Consider the following 15,817-nt stretch of genomic DNA (forward strand, 5'->3'; position numbering starts at 1 on the left):
GTGCTTTCGAACTGCTAGGTTGGCAGGAGCTGGAGCAGAGCAACGGGAGCTCACCCCGTCTTGCGGATTCGAACTGCCGACCTTCCGATCAGCAAGGCCAAGAGGCTCAGTGGTTTAGACCACAGCGCCACCCGCATCCCACATGTTAAGAATGCCACTGAGAAACATAGAAGGGTGACCAGGATTGTGAGACCAAATCCTATGAGGAGGGAGGGGGGGCAAAGCGGAGAATTTTGGTCCCCCCCCCCCTTTCTCATTTTTCCAGTCTCATATTCTCAACCGTCCCAATCTGAGTGGGACTTCCTGGAATTACAGAAGCCACCCTAGCTTGTGCTTTGGTATGAATCAGCTGGCTTGCACCAGAGCGCTGGACCAAAAGATACTGATTATTTTTTCCCCATCGCGTGAGTTATCTGGCTCTCGTGCGAGCTAAGGACAAAAATAAAAAATAAAAAAAATGAGCACCTGCGTTTTGATTAGTGGGATGTTGGAGGGCATGCAATCTTAAATTGCGTTCTCTACATTCCCACATCAATTTGTGATTTCCTTTAAAGTCCTCGTGGGGATTCGCCAGCGTTTTAGTGTAAATTTTCCCTAATCAGCACCTGCCCGCCTGCAATTTTGCCTAATCTACATGTTTCCGCAAAGCAATTCCACCTAATAGAATGTGCTTTTGTATACTTTCGGTGGGTGGATGAAAGGGGGAAACTGGGCAAAAGAAACTGTGTGTGTGTGTGTGTGTGTGTCCTTTTGGGATGCAGCAGCAAGCCCCAACTAGGAAATAAAAATATTGCTTCGTTCTGATCCATGCAAACTCACGCTTGCTGCTGGGTGCAGCCAACAGATTTTTCTGACTTCGATTTCAGAACTACTGCCACCCCCAGACACAGTCATGAGGTGTAGCCAGATCAAAAGGAAGTTCAAATTCTGGGCGGAGCCTAGAGGAATGTGGAAGGTTGAGTGGAGGCTCTGGAGCAAAATGTGGGCGGGGCATGGAAGAATCTAGAATGCTTGGGGCCAGATTGGGGCGGAGCTTGAATGGTCAATGGGTGGAGCCTGGTGAAATCTAGATTTTATAGATTCTAGACCAGGGGTCAGCAACCTTTTTCAGCAGGGGGCTGGTCCACCATCCCTCAGACCATGTGGTGGGCCGGACTATATTTCAGGGGGGGGAAATGAACAAATTCCTGTGCCCTACAAATAACCCAGAGATGCATTTTAAATAAAAGGGCACATTCTACTCATGTAAAAACACCAGGCAGGCCCCACAAATAACCCAGAGATGCATTTTAAATAAAAGGACACATTCTACTCGTGTAAAAACATGCTGATTCCCAGACCGCCCGCGGGCCAGAATGAGAAGGCGATTGGGCCGGATCCAGCCCTAGGGCCTTAGATTGCCTACGCCTGTTCTAGACTGCCTCACTTCATTAAAGATGAATGGGAACCTTTTACAAAGTATTTGAAGATGCAACAAAGTGAATTGGGACTCCTTGGCAGGTTTTGAATAAATATTCACAAACTTTTTATTGACAATAATCAGTTAAACAATTTAAGGAGATACAGTGGTGCCTCGCAAGATGAAAAGAATCCGTTCTGCGTGTCTCTTCGTCTAGCGGTTTTTTCGTCTTGTGAAGCAAGCCCATTGACGGCTGCATTTGATCCTAAATATTTTGAAGGAGAGGGGATTGGACTCTCCAACTCCACCTGTCTCTGGGTTTTGGATTTTTTGTCAGAACGTTCTCAGAGGGTTAGAGTGGGGGCACATATGTCCACAGCCCTTAGCCTTAACACCGGCTCACCACAGGGTTGTGTGTTGAGTCCCCTGCTCTATACTCTCTATACGTATGATTGTACAGCCATCTATCCCAGCAACAAAATCATCAAGTTTGCTGATGACACTACGGTGGTGGGGCTCATTTCAGGAGGGGATGAGTCCGCCTATCGGGACGAGGTGGAGCGGCTTTGTGTTTGGTGTGGAGAGAACAATCTGGCTCTTAATACGGCTAAGACCAAGGAATTGGTGGTGGATTACAGGAAAAAAAAGGCGGACATTCAGCCCTTGTATATCAAAGGGGAACGGGTGGAGAGGGTGGCGGAATTCAGGTTTTTGGGAGTGACTATCGATCAGGGCATGACTTGGAGCGCAAATACCACTGCTCTGGTGAAGAAGGCCCAGCAGAGAATTTATTTCCTCAGACTTTTAAAGAAGAACAATCTGAGTGAGAGACTGCTGGTGTCCTTCTACCGAGGCTCCATAGAGAGCATTCTCACATACTGTATTTGTGCCTGGTTCTCCAGTTGTACAGCTAGGAAGAGGAAGGTGCTCCAGAAGGTCATAACCACAGCCCAAAGGATTATTGGTCATCCTCTCCCATCTTTGGAAGAACTGTACGGTTCCCGTTGTCTTAGGAAAGCAAACAACATCCTGCAGGATGCATCTCACCCGGGATACAGTCTGTTTGCACTACTGCCTTCTGGCAGGAGATATAGAAACATCAAGTCAAGGACAAATAGACTGAAAAATAGTTTCTATCCAAGAGCTGTGGCCTTTTTAAATGCTGTAACTCGATAGTGTGACCTGGGAGTTTGATGGGTGTGGGTGTGGGTGTGGCTGGAATGTGGTTTGTTTGGTTGTTGTTGTTGTTTTGCTTTTGTTGTTTTTAAGGGATGGCATCCAATTTCGTTGCACTTGTGCAATGTTGCACTTGTGTAATGACAATAAAGAATCTATCTATCTATCTATCTATCTATTAAGTCCCAAAGGAGAGAGCAATATGGGGGGGGGGAGAGACAACAGAATGATTAGGCGTTTGGGTAAACAGCAGTCCGGAAGAATTTTGCTTGCGGCAAAAAATGGATATACAGTGGTACCTCGGGTTAAGTACTTAATTCGTTCTGGAGGTCTGTTCTTAACCTGAAACTGTTCTTAACCTGAAGCACCACTTTAGCTAATGGGGCCTCCCGCTGCCGCCATGGCGCTGCTGCGTGATTTCTGTTCTCATCCTGAAGCAAAGCTCTTAACCCGAGGTACTATTTCTGGGTTAGCGGAGTCTGTAACCTGAAGCGTCTGTAACCTGAAGTGTCTGAACCCGAAGTTCCACTGTACAGTGGTACCTGGGGTTAAGTACTTAATTCGTTCCAGAGGTCCGTTCTTAACCTGAAACTGTTCTTAACCTGAAGCACCACTTTAGCTAATGGGGCTCCTGCTGCCAGAGCACGATTTCTGTTCTCATCCTGAAGAAAAGTTCTTAACCCAAGGTACTATTTCTGGGTTAGCGGAGTCTGTAACCTGAAGCGTCTGTAACCTGAAGCGGCTGTAACCCGAGGTTCCACTGTCTATACTCTGTCCCTGCAGGAGGAATGGGTGCTGGGTTCAGATCCTATCTCAGCCATGGGGGTCCTAGACCTCGTCACACATTTCTGGCTTGAGGATTCTGCAGCCCAGTGGCCTTATTTTAATTTCATATGACTTCCTGAGATGAGGATGGTCAGAGAGCGATGGAGTGTCACAGAAAAAGAGATGGGAGGGGGAAAGAAAATTAAATTAAGCGAGATCTAATTTTTTCTGAAGGCGTGATCCTAATTCAATTGCAACACCTGATTGCAGATAGTCCTTTGGCCACCACGCAGTCGAGGTTCTCCGGGGCATGCCAGATATTCAGACTAGGCCGGAAGATACCAGAAATAGATTAATAGGGCAGAATTTTATTTGCGAGAAAGGTTGTTCCCTTATGCAGAAGTGAGGGTAAAGATTAAAGCGGCGGATAAATACCTATTCCAGCAAGCAGCTGTGTCTTCCAGAATGACAGAGTTGCTCCTCCCTTCTCAAGCTTGGAGACCAGTTTGGGGTCCTCATCCTTCTAGCCTTAAAATTATGTCAATGCCCAGCTTTTTGGACCTACGCAAATCATGACGCTGCCCTCTGGTATTTAATTGGCTAGGTAAAGGTAAATGGACCCCTGACCATTAGGTCCAGTTGTGACCGACTCTGGGGTTGTGGCGCTCATCTCGCTTTATTGGCCGAGGGAGCCGACGTACAGCTCCTTCATGTGGCCAGCATGACTAAGCTGCTTCTGGTGAACCAGAGCAGCGCACGGAAACACCGTTTACCTTCCCGCCAGAGTGGTACCTATTTATCTACTTGCATTTTGACGTGCTTTCGAACTGCTAGGTTGGCAGGAGCTGGGACCGAGCAACGGGAGCTCACCCCATTGTGGGGATTCAAACCACTGACTTTCTGATCAGCAAGTTCTAGGCTCTGGGGTTTAACCCACAGCGCTACCCGTGTCCCGTATTTAATTGGCTACTTATGCCTAAATGGATGACCACCTCCCCTTGTAAGAGACATACCTATTTCTGATTTGATAGTTTCTTCAAGATGTCATTGAAACGGGCTATTCCTTTCTCTTCCATCTTGACTTCTTAACCCAGATCCTGTTTTTCCCCAGCCAAAATAGGCATAAGGGTAAAGGGACCCCTGACTATTAGATCCAGTCGTGACCGACTCTGGGGTTGCGGCGCTCATCTCGCTTTATTGGCCGAGGGAGCCGGCGTACAGCTTCTGGGTCATGTGGCCAGCATGACTAAACCATTTCTGGCGAAACAGAGCAGCGCACGGAAACGCCATTTACCTTCCTGCTGGAGTGGTACCTATTTATCTACTTGTACTTTGACGTGCTTTCGAACTGCTAGGTTGGCAGGAGCAGGGACCGAGCAACGGGAGCTCACCCCGTCGTGGGGATTCCGCCGACCTTCTGATCGGCAAGCCCAAGAGGCTCAGTGGTTTAACCCATAGTGCCACCTGTGTCATAGCTGAACACAATTTCCTACACACACAGACCTCGTGTTTGCTTTCCTCCTTGCGTGGCAATTTCAGTTCTTCATTCGTGTTGGACATCTACGGCCTTATCCTGGTTTTCTGACACTTGTACCTGAACATACTAGAATGTGCCTGCAATTAACGTTCTTCTATTTCGTATCTTTCAATCGGTCAATCTGCTTTCACCCAGAGCCCTGTGCTCATGATTTTACTTTCCTTTTCTAATTCTGCACTTTAACCAGCTTGGCAGTTTGCATTGTGAAGTCTGGCCCCTTCAAGAGTCAGCAGAAAACACTTTTAAGATCAGAGCACTGGTGTATAATGAGTAGGGGGGAATCTCACAGGTGAGACAGAGAGAGAGAGAGAGAGAGAGAGAGAGAGAGAGAGAGAGAGAGAGATGGGATAGAGCAAAAAGGAATAGATAGATCATAGAATCATAGAATTGTTGAGTCAAGTTGGTTATCCAGGCCAACACCTTGCAAATACAGTGGTACCTCGGGTTACATACCATATGGAGAAAAAGGAGAGCCATACAGTGGTACCTGAGTTAGAGACGCTTCAGGTTACAGACTCCGCTAACCCAGAAATATTACCTCGGGTTAAGAACTTTGCTTCAGGATGAGAACAGAAATCGTGCTCTGGCGGTGTGGCGGCAGTGGGAGGCCCCATTAGCTAAAGTGGTGCTTCAGGTTAAGAACAGTTTCAGGTTAAGTACGGACCTCCGGAACGAATTAAGTACTTAACCCGAGGTACCACTGTACAGAAATCACTGCTAAAGACTCTCTGGAAGACCACCTGAGGAAGTCCGTTCCATTGTCAACAGCTCTTCCCGTCATAAAGTTATTCCCAAAGTTTAGTCCTAATCTCCTTTCTTGTAACTTGAAGCAATTGGTTCTGGTCCTATCCGCTGGAGCAATTAATCTCCTCCAGTGGGCATATTTGGGCAGAGTCAGATTGAAGGAATTGATCAGAGGCAGGAGAAGATGACTTTCAAGAACCCTCCAGACCATATGATCCTGTGATTTTATCTTAGCATGCAGGAGGAGGTCGTGAACAGGCTGGACTCTGAGCTGCTTTCTCAAAAATAACCTGAAGCGTTGTAAGCTGAATGGCCGAAGGGGCAGCTGTTGGCGTTTCGAAAATTCAGTGGCCAGAAAAGAGCCATCATCTCCCAGTCAAGCTGATTAGGGGGAACGAGGCTATGACAAGGGGAGAAATTGTGGGAATGTCCAGGGATGCAGGAGAGGATATATTGTTTGATTACAACCTTTCCAACTTGTGTTAACAAGTTCTACAATTTAGCAGAGTAACATTCCCCCTTTTAAACCTGCACAGCAGATGCATTTGCTCAGGCTCCCTAAAGCCTCTAAAATAAGTTTCCTTGGTAATTTCCCCTTTAAAGGTAAAGGGACCCCTGACCATTAGGTCCAGTCGTGGCCGGCTCTGGGGTTGCGGCGGGTCATGTGGCCAGCAGGACTAAGCCGCTTCTGGCGAACCAGAGCAGCGCACGGAAACGCCGTTTACCTTCCTGCCAGAGCGGTACCTATTTATCTACTTGCACTTTGACGTGCTTTCGAACTGCTAGGTTGGCAGGAGCAGGGACCGAGCAACGGGAGCTCACCCCGTTGCGGGGATTCGAACCGCCAACTTTCTGATCGGCAAGTCCTAGGCTCTGTGGTTTGACCCACAGCGCCACCCGTGTCCCTTTATTTCCCCTTTAGTCCCTCATAAAAAGATAGACATGACACAGTCTTCTATAAAAGTATAAAAAGAGTTTACTCACACATTCTGTTCACAAATGGATCCCAGAAGGCAGACTTAAGTTACAAAAGTAATATACGCCTGGAAACTATCCCATAAGGAGACAGCTCCTTTGTCCATAGCTGTCAACTTTTCCCTTTTCTTGCGAGGAATCCTATTTGGAATAAGGGAATTTCCCTTAAAAAAGGGAAACCTTGACAGCTATGCCTTTGTCCCAGCATCTTAGGCTAAGCAGATGTTGCTTCTTCGATGAATGTAGTCAGAGAGAGAGAGAGAGCTGCATCCGCTGAGGTATTTTGTTACCTGCATAGGTACAGTCACGCCCACCTCTGGTCACATGTAGAGGAAGTCTGTCCCAGCCTAGGAGGAAACACGAAGTTCCGACAGGTTGGTCCAGACATCCCCTTTTTATGTCCACTCTAGGGATGTTGTACTTGACTGCTCTGTGTTTCACATCCCACAGAAATTAGGTAGGGGATGCTGTCTAGGCATGGAAGGGATCTAGAGCAGCAGCAGTCCAGAGGGGCCCTAGTCCTAAGTCAGGGAAGGTAGAAAATGCTGATTGCTAAAGGCATTGGATGCAACAACTTCATACAGTGGTGCCCCGCAAGACGAATGCCTCGCAAGACGGAAAACTCACTAGACGAAAGAGTTTTCCGTTTTGGAGGTGCTTCGCAAAACAAATTTCCTATGGGCTTGCTTTGCAAGACGAAAATGTCTTGCGAGTTCCTGTGGGTCCCCCCCCTTTTTCTAAGCCGCTAAGCTGCTTATCCGCTAAGCTGCTAAGCCGCTAAAAGCCGCTAGACCGCTAATAGCGCTAATCCGCTAAGCTGTCAATGGGCTTGCTTCGCAAGACGAAAAAACCGCTAGACAAAGAGAATCGCGGAACGGATTCTTTTCGTCTTGCGAGGCACCACTGTAACTTGATTTATGGTGGATTCGCAAACTAGACAATCAGAGAAGCAGCAGCACAAGTAGTGAAACAAAGTTGTTGTTTTTCTGTTGTTGTTTTTTGCACGTTCTAGATTCAGGTAGTTAGCCGTTTTGGTCTGACGCAGTCGAAATATATTAAAAAAATTAAAAAAAATTGTCCAGTAGCACCTTAAAGGTAACGGCACCCCTGACCATTAGGTCCACTTGTGGCCGACCCTGGGGTTGCGGCGCTCATCTCGCTTTAGTGGCCGAGAGAGCCGGCGTACAGCTTCCGGGTCATGTGACCAGCATGACTAAGCCTTTTCTGGCGAAGCAGAGCAGCGCACGGAAACGCCGTTTACCTTCCCGCCGGAGCAGTACCTATTTATCTACTTGCACTTTGACGTGCTTTCGAACTGCTAGGTTGGCAGGAGCAGGACCAAGCAACGGTAGCTCACCCCGTCGTGGGGATTCGAACTGCTGACCTTCTGATTGGCAACTGGTTTAACCCACAGCGCTACCCACGTCCCTTTCCAATAGCACCTTAGAGGCCAACTAAGTTTGTTCTTGGTATAAGCCTTTGTGTGCATGCACACTTCTTCTTCAGATACACTGAAACAGAAGTCACCTTATATAATTGAAAAATTCATCTGATGCCTTTTCACTGGTTCTATGCAAAAATTAGGCCTTCTTGGGCTGGCCCTGGGAAAAGATAATTGGTTGTGAAGCAGTCTCGGTCACCTCTTTCGCTACTCAGTCACAATTAGAGACGGGTGTATCTGTCAATTTCAGTTTCTCATTTTTACGGTCTTAAAATAACACCCCCCGTCTCGCCTTCCAGCTTACAATCTCCACCTTTCTACATCAGTTTGCAATTGATTTTTCTTTTAAAAAGAAAAAGGAAAAAAAATGTCCCCGTGAATCCTGGGAACTATAGAGTGCTAAGGGTACTGGGAGCTACAGCTCTGTGAAGAGGTGGGGACTGCATTAGTCAGCAGAGCATGAGACTCTTAATCTCTGGGTCTTGTGTTCAAGTCCCACATGGGACAAAAGATTTCTGCATTGCAGGAAGTGGGGATTGTGGTCCCTTCCAATTCTATGATTCTACGATCCTGTATTTCCTGGGCTTCTCCAGGGGAACCTATGCATTTTAAATATGTGGTGTGGACATAGAATCATAGAACTGCAAAACTGGAAGGGGCCATGTGTTATAAGGAACGGGGAAACTTCTCTCTTTCCCTTATGGGGTATTCCGGTGCCCGTATAGAGTCCGCAAGTGGGTTCCCTATCAGTAGGAGAAAATAACAGAGGCCAGCCAGAGAATATTGAGAAGCAAAGCGGCTAGTAAGCCTGATCTTTATTAAAGGAAATAAACTATTGCAACAGGGTCACCATTCACCATATGCAGGAGGGAGAAGAAAACAACAACAACAACAACAACAACAACAACAACAACAACAACAACAATTTATTATTTGTACCCCACCCATCTGGCTGGGTCTCCCCAGCCACTCTGGGCAGCTTCCAACAAAGATTAAAAATACAAGAAAAGATGTGGAAAACAACAAGAAAGGATTGGATAGAATTGTGAACATCATTTGGACAGATTTGCGGACATCAAAGCAGCAGCAACAAGATGATTGGATCCCTTTCGGAACTTGAAATATGGGTATCCCCAACAAAAATTTAAAATTTGACTTTGTAATTTGGAATTAATGTGATTTGATTTGATTGGTTTGTTAATAATTTTTTTTTTTTTAAAAAAAATACATTAAAATGTCACACATTAAAAACGTCCCTGAACAGGGCTGCCTTCTAAAATGTCAGGTAGTTGTTTATCTCTTTGACATCTGATGGGAGGGCATTCCACAGGATGGGTGCCACCACCGAGGAGGCCCTCTGCCTGGTTCCCTGTAGCTTTGCATCTTGCAGTGAGGGAACCGCCAGAAGGCCCTTGGAGCTGGACCTCAGTGTCTGGGCTGAACGATGGGGGTGGAGACACTCCTTCAGGTATACTGGGCCGAGGCCATTGAGGGCTTTAAAGGTCAGCACCGACACTTTGAATTGTGCTCGGAGAACTCTGAGCAATGATGCATAAGCCCTTATATAGACTTTTGAGACTGTCCACCTTGTAGCCCAAGACCCCCCTCCCCCAAAACATACATACATCACAGAAGGAGGCGGTCTGCAGCAGAAATCCTGTTTGCCAGGATACCTGACAACGGTCACTGATTGCTTTACCAGGGCAGCCTGGCCATTCTTTTGTGATGGTAAATACTTTTAGTTCTTGAATCCAGGTCACAGGCTCATCCTATTCATACACAAATACGGGATACAGTCTGACTCCACCCTCTCTCCTTATAAGAACTTACATGAAAATGGCCCCCTAATTTTTCTCACAGGCTCATATAAGATTATCATGAACAACTAGGCCTGGTGAGCATTTAAAATCCCCTACCCTAATCTGCGGGTTGCCATCTGATTGGATTTTCACTTTGATCCTGATTTGATGTATTTTAATTGATTGCTTGATTTTATGTTAATATGTTATATAGCTGATGTTAGCCGCTCTGAAGCGGGTTTTGGCTGGGGAGGGCAGGGTATAAATAAATTGTTGTTGTTATCATGAAAGGATTTGTAAGCAAAAGACAATTGAGAGGATTTCTCATTTCCTTCCTCCTTGCAGATAAATTTTAGGTCAATTTGGGAGAGTCAAAATGGCTTCAGGATTGCTCTCCTGTACTGTTTCAAACATGGGACGCGGGTGGCGCTGTGGGTTAAACCACAGAGCCTAGGACTTGCCGATCAGAAGGTCAGAGGTTTGAATCCCCGTGACGGGGTGAGCTCCCGTTGCTCTTTATCGGCTTCTGCCCACCTAGCAGTTCGAAAGCACGTCAAGTGGGCACGTCAAAGGATCTAGGAGTCTTGGTTGACCACAAACTTGACATGAGCCAACAGTCTGACGCGGCAGCTAAAAAGGCCAATGCAATTCTGGGCTGCATCAATAGGAGAATAGCATCTAGATCAAGGGAAGTAATAGTGCCACTGTATTCTGCTCTGGTCAGACCTCACCTGGAGTACTGTGTCCAGTTCTGGGCACCACAGTTCAAGAAGGACACTGACAAACTGGAAGGTGTCCAGAGGAGGGCAACCAAAATGGTCAAAGGCCTGGAAACGATGCCTTATGAGGAACGGCTAAGGGAGCTGGGCATGTTTAGCCTGGAGAAGAGGAGGTTAAGGGGTGATATGATAGCCATGTTCACATATATATAAAAGGATGTCACATAGAGGAGGGAGAAAGGTTGTTTTCTGCTGCTCCAGAGAAGCGGACACGGAGCAATGGTTCCAAACTACAAGAAAGAAGATTCCACCTAAACATTAGGAAGAACTTCCTGACAGTAAGAGCTGTTTGACAGTGGAATTTGCTGCCAAGGAGTGTGGTGGAGTCTCCTTCTTTGGAGGGCTTTAAGCAGAGGCTTGACAACCATATGTCAGGAGTGCTCTGATGGTGTTTCCTGCTTGGCAGGGGGTTGGACTCGATGGCCCTTGTGGTCTCTTCCAACTCTATGATTCTATGATTCTATGATTCTAAGTGCAAGTAGATAAATAGATACCACTCTGGCGGGAAGGTAAACGGCGTTTCCGTGCACTGCTCTGGTTTGCCAGAAGCGGCTTAGTCCTGCTGGCCACATGACCTGGAAGAACAGTCTGCGGACAAACGCCGGCTCCCTTGGCCAGTAAAGTGATATGAGTGCCGCAACCCCAGAGTCATCCGCAACTGGACCTAATGGTCAGGGGTCCCTTTACCTTTACCTTTACCTTTACCTTTACCTTTACCTTTACCTTTACCTTTACCTTTACCTTTACCTTTACCTTTACCTTTACCTTTACCTTTACCTTTACCTTTACCTTTACAGTGGTATCTCAGGTTACATACACCTCAGATTACAGACGCTTCAGGTTACAGACTCCGCTAACCCAGAAATAGTACCTCGGGTTAAGAACTTTGCTTCAGGCTGAGAACAGAAATCGCACAACGGCGGTGCGGCGGCAGTAGGAGGTCCCATTAGCTAAAGTGGTGCTTCAGGTTAAGAACAGTTTCAGGTTAAGCACGGACCTCTGGAACGAATTAAGTACTTAACCTGAGGTACCACTGTACTGTTTCATACACATGGTTTATATACTTATGTATGTGTTTGCCTGGTACATTTATGAACATTTAATTTTGTATTTGAGACCTTAGAATTCTTTACAGCACACAATAGTCACCTAACCCAAATCCCTGCGATGCAGGAATCTTTTACCCAGCATGGGGCTCGAACCCACAACCCTGAGATCAATATTCTCATGCTCTACTGTTACAGAAATTACAGGGGCCCCCCCCATTTTTAAAGTTAAATATTGCAAATATTATGCCTGAATATATCCTTTCAACTTGACAGTTCAGGGAAGTTACCTAGCTTTAAAAAATAATATAAAATCATCTCCTTTGCCAGTTTCCTCCATTCCAAAGCTTTTTCCCCCTTGAAAAAGGACTCCAGGAGGTTCCCAGAGGTGAGAATTTCTGGGCTCATTGTTAGCCAAGGGAAGCCAAATCTCATCCCCTGACTCGCCTCAGGCTCCAGACATGCAAAGGAACTTCTATTGTACTTTTGGGTGGTGGGTACTTAAGACATATTTGTCTAGGCTCATCTTATACCTGAGTCTTGCCCTGCCATGTCCGCTTATGCTAATCTGGTACCAAGGACTTGTCTGGACATGTTTGCCAAGGTTAACCCCTCCCCTTCGAACTGTATTCTGGGATGTGGTGGGAAAGTTTGAAAAGTCTTTGTCACCCCATCCTCGGGGTTCAAATTTGCTCTTTGAACCTATTGCGCAATAAACTTTGGTCTACAGCTATTTGCTCCGGTTGGCCGGAATCCTTCCTTTATTCCGCAGGGACCTGCAGGCTCTGAGAACCAGTGTGGTGTAGTGGTTAAGAGCGGTAGTCTCGTAATCTGGGGAACCAGGTTCAATTCCCCGCTCCTCCACATGCAGCTGCTGGGTGACCTTGGGCCAGTCACACTTCTGTTAAGTCTCTCAGCCCCACTCACCTCACAGAGTGTTTGTTGTGGGGGAGGAAGGGAAAGGAGATTGTTAGCCGCTTTGAGACTCCTTAAAGGGAGTGAAAGGCGGGATATCAAATCCAAACTCTTCTTCTCTTCTTCTTCTGCCCAACGAGCTGGGTGACTGAGCAGCCTCATACCTAGATTTTTCCGTAACATCTACCCACTGAGCTCGTCGGCTCAAACTACCGGTGTTCTTGTCCTGTAAAGCAAGACAAGGAGCAATGAGCTGGCTTTGCTGGAGGGCACAGCTACCTGTGCAGGTAGAAGGAGCAGGCAGATGCAGGGAGGATGAGGGAAGGGAGCAGATTGGGGTTTGCTCTGGTCACTACTGTAGCCTTTTTAGACTTTACCAGTCTAAAGTGGGGTCTGCGTTGCTCCCGGACAGGAGGAAGGAAGTCAAATGACACCAAGGTTGATTCAGAGAAAGAGTTTATTCTGCTGTTTGGATAGCAGAAGGCACTTGCGTGGTCAGTCCACAACAAGTCCAAAGAAATGAGAAATTTCATGCAGTATATATATCCTCCAGGCACCCTCTCCCCCCTTCCCCAGGAATTCAGCCACGTCAGCTTATACACGCAAGTTGACATCCATGACCATAAACAGTTGTTCCTGTTCTGGCACTCTTGACCATAAAAGGTTCTTCCTGTTCCTATACTCTTATCTTGGGGCAGGAGGTCACCAACTCCTGGCGCCGTTCCCAGGTCTCTTGTCAGATTTGACACGGTCTGTGTGTCTTTGTGGTCAGGATGTAAGATAAGGCCCAGATGTGCCATCCCTGTTCCACTTTGGAACGGACAAGGCCATGCATCATTACCAGCCTTCATGGACTGATAAGGGAGAGAGCTTTGAGCACTTGTTTATACAGCTGGGTTTTGGCTCAAGAGCTCAAGTTAAAGCATTTTATAAATGCTCCCTTGGAAAAGGAAAAAAGTGGATTAAGGCTTTCTGGGAAATGATCTACAATGAAATGAAAAAGGTGTTTAAGTACACCTTCCTGAAGAAACCAGAGGCCTTTCTCCTGGGCATGGTCGGCCAATTGGTGTTAAAGAAGGACAGAACATTTTTTTATGTATGCTACAGCAACAGCAAGAATTCTTATCGCAAAGTATTGGAAGACACAAGATCTACCCACCCTGGAAGAATGGCAGATGAAGGTGATGGACTACATGGAATTGGCGGAAATGACTGGCAGAATCCGAGACCTGGGAGAAGAGCTGGTGGAAGAGGACTGGAATAAATTTAAAGACTATTTACAGAAACAGTGTAAAATTGATGAATGTTAAAATGATGTTGGATTAAAAATAAGTGGCATTAGTGATAAAGTTAGAAAGAGTATGCAAAAATGAATTGATGGATGTAAATATTTGAGTTGTGATATGTTAAGATACAAATTTAAAGATGATAAATTGAAAGAGGGTAAGGATTTGCTGATTTGATTATGTAAATGGGAATACAAAAAGGGGAGGTGTGAGGAGGTCAAGGAAACAAGGTAATGAACTTTAAAGTTAGAAAAGGAATAATGGATTTTTTCTTTTTTCTTTCTATTTTTATCAATTTTTTTGTTTTTTGTATTTTCTATTTTTGTGTTTTGTGTTTTTGTGTTTTGTTGTGATTTTGTAATATATATATATATATATATATGTTGTTTAGTCATTTAGTCGTGTCCGACTCTTCGTGACCCCATGGACCAGAGAACGCCAGGCACTCCTGTCCTCCACTGCCCCCCGCAGCTTGGTCAGACTCATGCTGGTAACCTCGAAAACACTATCCAACCATCTTGTCCTCTGTCGCCCCCTTCTCCTTGTGCCCTCCATCTTTCCCAACATCAGGGTCTTCTCCAGGGAGTCTTCTCTTCTCATGAGGTGGCCAAAGTACTGGAGCCTCAGCTTCACAATCTGTCCTTCCAGTGAGCACTCAGGGCTGATTTCCTTCAGAATGGAGAGGTTTGATCTTCTTGCAGTCCATGGGACTCTCAAGAGTCTCCTTCCAGCACCATAATTCAAAAGCATCAATTCTTCGGCGATCAGCCTTCTTTATGGTCCAGCTCTCACTTCCATACATCACTACTGGGAAAACCATAGCTTTAACTATACGGACCTTTGTTGGCAAGGTGATTTCTCTACTTCTCAAGATGCTGTCTAGGCCTGTCATTGCCCTTCTCCCAAGAAGCAGGCGTCTTTTAATTTCGTGGCTGCTGTCACCATCTGCAGTGATCATGGAGCCCAAGAAAGTAAAATCTCTCACTGCCTCCATTTCTTCCCCTTCTATTTGCCAGGAGGTGATGGGACCAGTAGCCATGATCTTCGTTTTTTTGATGTTGAGCTTCAGACCATATTTTGCACTCTCCTCTTTCACTATATATAAGGAAAAAAGTGGATTTTGGGTCCCGTTTTCAAACTGACTGCACAGAAACCCATTCCTTCACTACCAAAGGGCAGCAACTGCCCTTTGAGTCCAAGGTAAGTGCATGGATGTGTGCAAAGCGCCCTGCAAAGAGTCTTTAATCTTTGGTGCTCGGTAACCTGTTTATCTCTCGGCGCATGTGACAGAAGCCGACTCCCATAGCAAGCCCCGGCAGCGATGCTATCTTCTGAAGATTCAGAACTTCAAATCCTCCTGCCTCAAAGCATCTAAATACCTTTTCATCATCGCGGACTAGATATAATTATCTGCTCGCACAGATATAGATAGAGATACATATATTTTAAAAATAGCTGCTCCGCAACACCAAAGGGGAGAAAATAAATTCGGCGTTTACCAGGAGCAATTTTTGCAGGGTGCTTTCGTTACTAATTGCAGGGTGCAATCCCGACCTGCCACAGCACTCCCTGGCCTGGGGGCTTCTGACACACAGAACGCGACATCCTGCTTGTGGCGGGAGTGGTGCTCAGCCACCATTTTTGGGGCAGATCGGCGAGAGCTTCTGACTCTCCAAAGCTTAATAGCTACAACAACAAACCACAACTTCCCCCATAAATTAGGTAAAGGTAAAGGGACCCCTGACCATTAGGTCCAGTCGTGGCCGACTCTGGGGTTGTGGTGCTCATCTCGCTTTATTGGCCAAGGGAGCCAGCATACAGCTTTCGGGTCATGTGGCCAGCATGACTAAGCTGCTTCTGGTGAACCAGAGCAGCGCACGGAAATGCCGTTTACCTTCCTGCCGGAGCGGTACCTATTTATCTACTTGCACTTTGACCTGCTTTCGAACTGCTAG

The 15,817-nt window shown here is 46.4% G+C and overlaps 2 long non-coding RNA genes across 2 annotated transcripts in view; one reads left to right on the plus strand and one right to left on the minus strand.

The window, feature by feature from the left end:
• The window catches only part of LOC307207309, a 249,617-nt gene extending 238,420 nt beyond the window's left edge, over positions 1 to 11,197 (minus strand). Inside the window, exon 1 of the long non-coding RNA XR_013834631.1 lies at positions 11,110 to 11,197. This is a non-coding gene — a long non-coding RNA (uncharacterized lncRNA). The remainder of the gene's footprint in view (positions 1 to 11,109) is intronic.
• Positions 1 to 15,817, plus strand: part of LOC307207290 — a 116,944-nt gene that overhangs the window by 52,440 nt on the left and 48,687 nt on the right. The window lies entirely within an intron of this gene.

The sequence above is a fragment of the Podarcis cretensis genome (assembly GCF_951804945.1).
Source record: "Podarcis cretensis genome assembly, chromosome: 18".
Classification (NCBI taxonomy): domain Eukaryota; kingdom Metazoa; phylum Chordata; class Lepidosauria; order Squamata; family Lacertidae; genus Podarcis; species Podarcis cretensis.